This window comes from Lepidochelys kempii, chromosome 10 (genome assembly GCF_965140285.1).
Source record: "Lepidochelys kempii isolate rLepKem1 chromosome 10, rLepKem1.hap1, whole genome shotgun sequence".
In the NCBI taxonomy this organism is placed as follows: domain Eukaryota; kingdom Metazoa; phylum Chordata; order Testudines; family Cheloniidae; genus Lepidochelys; species Lepidochelys kempii.
The window spans coordinates 74,803,828-74,813,138 of NC_136389.1; positions in this window are offsets into that span (position 1 = coordinate 74,803,828).

The following is a 9,311-nucleotide window of genomic DNA, read 5'->3' on the forward strand; positions in this document are numbered from 1 at the left end:
ACCCAGGGGACATCTTTATACAGTTGGTGAGGACCCCAGAGAAAACTCCAGGTCAGGAAACAGTTCTGGAAGCAAGAAAGACAAGAAATTTTTATAAGTACAGAGCATCTGTCTTCTGCAGAAGTAATGGTCCAAACCCCAGCTAAAAGCAAAGAAACAGTGATTATTCTGGGTAACATCCTAGAATAGTTTTATCTTGACATTAGATGCAGTGATGTAGGTTCTTCATCTTATGGCTGCTTCAGAACATAAGAACATCAGACCAAAGGTCCATCTAGCCCAGAATCCTGTCTTCCGACAGGATCCAATGCCAGATGCTTCAGAGGGAATGAATGGAACAGGAAAGCTTAGCCCGCTCTATCATGCTCTCCAACACTTGAGTGCCCCTTCCCTAGAAACAAGGCCACTGATTTCAAACTGGACAACATCTGTGTACTGAAGATGGAGATATTTGCCACTGAGCCTTCTGCATTTTTACCTAACCTATACTGAGTGTTGTAAGTTAGCTCTTAAATAAAGAGAATCCATTCCAAGAAGTGTTGGGAGACAAGGTTATATTTGTGGGAGTTTGCAGAACTATTATTCTGTTTACATTGCATTTATTTATCTGGATTATTTTTTTTACAATGTCTTATCATTGTTAGTCTAAACAAAGTCACTCAGGAAGACTCCCACCTTCTCTGTTTTCAATGTCTAGTTGCATGTGTTTATGGACTGATCTAGTTTGTGAGCAGTGCACCCATTAGTTTAAGTAATCTCGGTTTCTCTGTAAAGTTTCCAGGGAGAGATACTCCTACTTCCCTTTTCTCGTAGTACAAAAATGAGAGAATAATCAATGAAATTGAAAGGTAGCAAATTTGAGTTTGCCTCAAAGCCCATACACACTGCTGGTTTGGCTGGGAATTCTTGATCTTTATCAGATACAGATTACAGAATCTTCAACCGATACGGAATTCTCATAATTTTGGACGTATAATAAACAACTTCCAAGTTAATACCAAGCTTTCCAAAAACAATCAAAGGTACCAGTCCATAGTGAAGAGAACAGAATAAACTAATTTTGGAGCATGTAAGCCAAGCCGTTTCTGAGATAGGTTAGGAGACTTTTGCAAAATCTAAAAAATGCCTATTTTACAATCTGCCTGACCTAATGGAGGTGTCCCTCCAGTCTTTCTGCATAAAAAAATTACCTCAGGAAACAGAAAAAAAAAAGGTGTATTGAGTTGATTTTGATGAAGTTGGAAAAAGAGGGGGAAGTGGACCTTCAAAACTGGATCTTTAATAAAATGCTAGACATAGATTTAATAGAATAATAATCTCTCTCTCTCTCTAATCAATAGCATTTTCCCACCTCTAGATCTCCTTTACTGTAGGGGTGGAAGCAGTTACCAAAATTTGGCTTCTTACATTGTACAGTATTCTATATTATTATTATTGGACAGTGGGTTTAAAGAAAGATGACAGGTACACAGGCTGAAGTCACAGCGCCGGTATCCATGGTTTTTGGAGACCAGGTGAAAGATGGTTGCCAAGGTCGCACACTCAGTCATCAGGTGGTGTATTTAATTTAAAAGGAGTGTTAACCTTGTTTACACAAAATAACACCAATATGCAGAGAAGCAGTAAATCCATTGTCGTTAAACAGCAGGGAGGCTGCATTCTGCTGGCAGTCTGCCCACAAGCAACATGAACTCAGCTGGCACCAGGCAAACTAGACATGTGGGCCTAAACCCAGTCCCAGTAATCCTGGCAGCCTCCGCAGAAAATGCTTGTGGTATGCCCTTTCTACCCTCCAGTTGACTCTTTACATTCTTGTCAAATATATTTAGAACAAGAGGTGTCCACTTGAAGGGAAACATTTGTTAATCACTTAAATGCAGGACTTTGGCAGTTCTCCAGGTTTACATTTATAAATATGAAATATCTGTTTCCAGCTAACAAGGAACTCCTGACCCCTCCTCATCCTCAACCCAGCAAACATATATATGTATATGGGGGGTCCACTGGAAATTATGAACAGACTCAGCCTGGATGAAACAGTGTTGGTTGGATGGCTGGTTTTATTTTTTTTCTTGGTGTCAATTTGTTTTCTGCCTTTGTCTCAAAGTGATGTAGATAACAGCACAGAAAGGGGATGATATATCTTTAAGTAATGAACAGATTAAAGTTAAATTCCTGTTGACCGAGACAGTTGTGTTGACATTTCTGTTGTTTACAGGCAGCTGTCTCTATTAATGACACTTTGATAACTCGAGTGAGGTTGCTGTGAGGCAGGGGGCAGACAGAGTCAGCCGGGTTAAAGAATGCCTCTGCTTTAAAACCCAGTCATCCAATTAAACATTAAAGCTGCACTGGTTGGATTGTAGATTGTCAGCCGTGGCACTGTTCGAAAAGGAAAAAATTCTGGGCTTCTTTTTTAACGTATACTCAGATTATGTGGCTCAGAGGTCAGCCTGTCCTAGTTCTCTAAAGGACATGGGAAATTCTAAGAGTACTTAAAATAAGCCAGAAAGCAGTAGCTTGCCTCCATCGATATGACATGGGCAAGCCCATGCATAATTGGCTGCTGATGTGTGGAACTGGGACAAGGTGAGGAGGTCAGTCAAAGGGTCTCTGGGGCTGGCCACCCTCTCGTTTTGCTTTTGAAACAAAAAAAGGAAGCAAGAAGGAAAAGATCTGCAAAAGAACTGGGAAACTAGGCTGGATAATGATCCTGTGTCCACACAGTGATGAGCTGGATGATTACAAAGAATATTTTTGCCACCCTTTTCTCTGTGTTATTATAAAATAAATTGCTTGTAGAATGTTTGATGTTCTAGGAGTTTTGTTTAGAGTTCTCTCTTAAAACAATATATTTGCCATTAATGATGCCTTTTACTGCAAGTGGCCACGAGTAACGGTGACACTGGCTGACTGAGAAATGATGGAATGCAAAAGGGGGCAACAATAATATTTTCAAATGCAAATATCTGCACATGGAACCAAACCAAAGCCTCCAGCCTAAACACTATTGAACTTTGGAAAATGCCAGGATCTAGATTTGGACCCTAAATTAACTCTTTGCCCCATTTCTAACATGGGCCAAACCAATATCCCAAGGCCCAGTACTGCAGTCCTTACTCATGCCAAATTCCCAATGGAGCCAATATGGCCCCAGTTCTACAAGATGCAAAACTTTATGCATTGATGTCAACAGGACGACTCACATGCTTCACGTTAAGCACATGCTCAAGCATCTTGCTGAATCAGGGCCCAAAAGAATGTAGGACTATGCATCAGCTGAAATCAGATCTCAATTTCAACCATCTTTTCCCCTCTCAGAGTTTGGTACTGTTCAAGTCCTGAATGGGTTTTGACCCTATCACTAATTAGCATCATATTATTTTAATAGATTAATAGATTCCAAGGCAGAAGGGACCATTGTGATCACCTAGTCTGATCTCATGTATAACACAGCCCCAATAATTCCCGGGGTCGATCTTTTAGAAGAAAAATCCAGTCTTGGTTTACAAATTGTCAGTGATGGAGAATCCACTACAGCTCTTGATAAGTTGATCCAATGGTTAATTACTCTTACTGTTAAAAATTTACTCCTTATTTCCATTCTGAATTTGTATAGCTTCAACTTCTAGTCACTGGATCATGTTAGATCTTTCTCTGCTAGACTGAAGAGACAATTATTAATTATTTTTCCCCATATAGGTACTTGCAAACTCTAACCAAGTCATCGCTTAACCTTCTCTTTATCAAGCTAAATAGTTTGAGCTCTTTGCATGTACCATTATAAAGCATGTTTTCTAGTCCCTTCATCATTCTTGTGGCTCTTCTTTGAACTCTCTCCAATTTATCAACATCCTTCTTGAATTGTGGACAACAGAACTGGACAAAATATTCCAGCAACAGTCACACCATTGCCATATACAGAGGTAAAATAATCTCATTACTCCTACTCAAGATTTTCCTGTTTATGCATTCAAGAATTGCATTCTCTAGCTTGTACACAGCATTGCCCCAGGAGCTCATGTTCATCTGATTATTCGCCATAACCCCCAAATCTTTTTCAGAGTCAGTGATTCCCAGGATAGAGTCCCCATTGTGTAAATGTGGCCTATATGCTTTGTTCCTAGGGGTATACATTTACATTCAGATCTTGTTTTATTGTGATTTCCAGCACAGCAGAGGAATGGTTAAATTTTAAACACTTCTCCTTCCCATTTTTTAACAAAGACAAAATTTAAGGCCTCTGAAGTGTGTGATAATGCCTCTTTAATTCCACATCAAATTCTGCATGCTTATTAATTATAAACATTCTTAGAAATCAGTGGGTTCATTTTTGAATTGATGAAGTCACTTTAATGGGCTTCAAACTTCAAATAAAGGTACCTTAAAGGAAGTGTTTCCTTTTGTCACTAAAAAAATCATTGCTTTTATAATAGAAGCACATTTCACACAGCAAGAGCATTTACAGTAAACACAAGTTAATTTAAATGGGTATCCATTAAGTGGAATGTACCTTGCAAAGAAAGCTGAGTTCATTTTATTAAGTTTCTATCCAAGATGGAATCTTTTCAAAGTTATGAGAGTCACTTGATTTGATTTTTTTGTCATGAAACATGCCTTTGGAAATTAGAGGAATCTAGTTGTGTTCCAGACATACCTTGAAATACTAATGATGCTTGGTAGTTAGAAATGTGTGTGTGTGTGTGTGTGCAACCACTCACAACTACCTTAAGCTTAATTAAGTAGAAACAGAGGAGAAATAGTCACTACCAGGTCAAGCTATGATTTCATCAAATTTTACCAAATAAATAGTATTGGATCTGGTCATAACTTGGACAGGAGACCCCCCCCAAGTATGGTTGCTGCAAGAAATGACTTTGTTGGTGATTCAGTGGGAATCTGTGTTATACCAATGCCCCTGTGTATCTGGAGTTACTAAATTTCAGATTAGACATTAAACCAGAGCTCTGACTTCTGGCCATTTAAAAATACCATAATTCGTTTCACTCACAAGAGCAAGGATTATAACTGAGGCCTTAACTTTGTCATTATTTTTTGTGTATCTAAACATTCCCCATGTAGATTCAGCCATAGAGGTGTTTTTCTACTGTGGACTAACATCACTAGCAAAGAATGGCCAACACCAATGGCTGCATTTCAGTTGTGGGTGAAGAACTCTCCACAATCTGTAAACTGCTTTGGATCCTTTAGGATGAAAGGTTCATTAACAATTGGAAGTTAATAACAGTGTATTAATCACAGTTGTATCTTTTTTATGACATCTACATAATGTATTCCACATTGTTTCCCCCCACCCCCCATTCTTCACGTGCATTCATAGTTGCTCCTTAGTTTACAATAAATATTGTTACTTTTCTACCTTTTCGAGTAGAGCTGGTTGGGAATTTTCTGTTTTAATTATTTTCAAATGGAAAATGCAGTTTCTACCAAATCAAAAATTTTCATGGGAAAATTTTGATTTTGGAAAAAAAAAAGGAGGGGGGGGATTTCTCATTGGAAATAGCAAAATTATATATTTTATTTCAGGTTGGTTCAACCTGAATCAGAATATTTTGGTTTGTTGAAATGACCCAAAATGGAGATGCAGTTCAGACAGGGAGCCTGGCCCATCGAAGAGAATGGAGGTTAGAACTACAACTCCCATAAGGCAATGTGCACATGATACCAAAAAGTAGTTTCATGTTGAAGTAATAACTCAAACCAATTTTTTTTGGTCATTTCAACTAACCAAAATGAAAAATTTTGATTTGGGGAATGTTGAAATGTTTCATTTTGATTGAGAATCTTGAAATGAAGTGTTTCAGCATTTCTGACTCTTTTTTTTTTTTTTTTAAATTTCTATTCTATGGCAAATTTCAAAATTCCAACTAAATCAGGATGAAAACAAATTTCGAAATGTCAGAATTTCCCATGAAATGGAAATTCCATTTCCTACTTTTTAGTCTTTTGGGGCTCAACTCTACAAAATTTCTACTAACTTCAATGACAGGAAAATTGCGCTGTCCTCTTTCTGTTTATTCCTGTATATTTCAGGCATACTTTAGTCTGTGAAACTCCTTAGCTCATAGTTCCGATCACTATGGTGCATACAATCGCTTTTTCTGAATTTTACTGTCTCATAATCATAGACTGACTGCTTTTGGGGAAGGTAGAAGTTGTCATCCATAAGAAGCTAGCTAAAGGAAGCGGTGTTTGCTGTGTTCTTAGTCATTAATCTCAGTTGTATTTTGTTCCTAAGTAATAAGTTATGGCAATAGGCTTGCAGAGGGAGACCTCCCTGATATTTAGAATACTAGAAAATTAAAAGTTAAAAACCAAAAACACAGAATTCATGGAGTCATAGAATTTAAGGTCATAAAGGACCATTATGATCATCTTGTCTGATCTCCTGTTTAACACAATTTCACCCTGTAATTTCTGCTTCGAGCTTACGGTTTCTGGTTGACCTGGAGCATATATTTTGAAAGATTTACACCCTGAGTTGAAGACTTCAAATGATGGAGAATCCACCACATCCCTCGGTAAGATGTTCCAATAGGTGATTACCCTCACTGTTAAAAATCTGGGACTATTTCTCATCTGAATTTGTCTAGCTTCAGCTTCCAGCCGTTGGAGCTTGTTATTCCTTTGTCTGCTAGATTAAAGCCATCTACTCTCAGAAATGAACTCCCCACCAGGGTACTTATAGACTGTGATCAAGTCATCTCTTAACTTTCTCAAGGATAAACTAAATTGATGGAGCTTCTTTAGTTTCTCAATGTAAAGCAGGTTTCCAGACCTTAACTCATTCTTGTAGATCTTTTCTGAACCCTTTCTAGTTTTTCAATGACAGGTTTCAGAGGAACAGCCGTGTTAGTCTGTATTCGCAAAAAGAAAAGGAGTACTTGTGGCACCTTAGAGACTAACCAATTTATTTGAGCATGAGCTTTCGTGAGCTACAGCTCACTTCATCAGATGTTTACCGTGGAAACTGCAGCAGACTTTATATACACACAGAAATCATGAAACAATACCTCCTCCCACCCCACTGTCCTGCTGGTAATAGCTTATCTAAAGTGATCAACAGGTGGGCTGGAAATGGCCCACCTGTTGATCACTTTAGATAAGCTATTACCAGCAGGACAGTGGGGTGGGAGGAGGTATTGTTTCATGATTTCTGTGTGTATATAAAGTCTGCTGCAGTTTCCACGGTAAACATCTGATGAAGTGAGCTGTAGCTCACGAAAGCTCATGCTCAAATAAATTGGTTAGTCTCTAAGGTGCCACAAGTACTCCTTTTCTTTTAGTTTTTCAATATCCTTTTGAAAGGAATTGGACATGATTTTCCTGTAATGGTCTCTCAAATGCTTATAATAATACTGTTCTGGCATCAGGGGGATGAATAAATTCCTTATCCCATACAATTAATCAATATTTGTCTATGTTCATTTTACTTGCTGGTACTGTATATCTAACTATATGGACATGAACATGATAGTTGCATTCAAAGTTTAAACTACAGAAGTGTTATTATTTAGAAAAGAGTCCAATGGAGCTACATTGATTTACACCAGCTGATGAACTGAACTACTGTTTGGGATTGGCATCTTTCCTGCCATGAGCCCCTCAATAACATCATCCATTTCTCTAATGAACATTTTATTTCCAGAAAAGGGGGGGGGGCGGGAATGAACTCCCTGAAAAAACTCAGATATTCAAAGTCATTTTTTAAGGCTTGGAAAACTTGCAAATTGAAATCAAGCCAGAATAGCTGGACATTCAGACTTTTTACTAATTAGATTGTTTTTCATTTTAGTTGCTCAATCCCAGACAACTAATTTATTCTACCCTCGATACCAAAGGCAGCATTTAACAACTTGAATGTCCAATTGAAATAAAGCAGGCAGGATGTTACTGTTTAAGCTTAAATGCCAGTTCTGAAGGAACAGGCAATTTTCTAAATTATTAGCAGAAAGTGATGCTACGGCAAAACTTTTGAGCTATTATTCTCTGAATTAAAAAAAAAGAGGCAGCTTGATTTGCTTAAGAAAGGAAAGAAACATAGACTTATATGTTGCAGAGACGCATCAAAATGAATGATGAAAAAGACCTATTAGGTCATGTGGTCCATTTTCCTGCCAATGTAGGCTCACTCTCCAAACTGTATTTCTCAGCATTTTATCCAGTCTAGTGTTAAGTGACCTGAGAGACTTCCATCACCTCTGTTGGCAGTATAGTTCATAATCTAATGGATCACATCATTAGGAACTTTTCCCTTTTGTTCAGCCTCCGTTTAAAGCTTTGCTTCACTTTATCCACAAAAAGAAAAGGAGGACTTGTGGCACCTTAGAGACTAACCAATTTATTTGAGCATGAGCTTTCGTGAGCTACAGCTCACTTCATCAGATGCATACCGTGGAAACTGCAGCAGACTTTATATATACACAGAGAATATGAAACAATACCTCCTCCCACCCCACTGTCCTGCTGGTAATAGCTTATCTAAAGTGATCATCAGGTTGGGCCATTTCCAGCACAAATCCAGGTTTTCTCACCCTCCACCCCCCCCACCCCCACACACACACACAAACTCACTCAACTTATAGAGAGTTGTCACTTTGGATGGGCTATTACCAGCAGGAGAGTGAGTTTGTGTGTGGGGGGGTGGAGGGTGAGAAAACCTGGATTTGTGCTGGAAATGGCCCAACCTGATGATCACTTTAGATAAGCTATTACCAGCAGGACAGTGGGGTGGGAGGAGGTATTGTTTCATATTCTCTGTGTATATATAAAGTCTGCTGCAGTTTCCACGGTATGCATCCGATGAAGTGAGCTGTAGCTCACGAAAGCTCATGCTCAAATAAATTGTTTAGTCTCTAAGGTGCCACAAGTACTCCTTTTCTTTTTGTGAATACAGACTAACACGGCTGCTGCTCTGAAACCTCACTTTATCCAGTTACTCCTACTGCCTTGTTCCACCAAAGGCTTAGAGTGAACTGGGTTGTGCACGGTCACAGACCAAGCCAAAATATATATATATATATTAAAGAGCCTCTGCGTTCGGTCAGCCACTGGAGGAATGGCAATGGCAAAAGTGAGTATGAAACCAATTAGCCACTTCAAGGGAGTTTTACTGTATGTTTCCTACAGGATGTTACTAACAGCACTGTTGTAATGCAGTTGTGTGTGACAATGGCAGGTTCACTGTGGTTGCGTTGTGTACATTTCTAGGGCAAATCTCCTGTTGATTTCAAAAGGGATTTCATGCCTAATAGGAGTGAAGAATAAACTAAAGATAATACAAGATGATA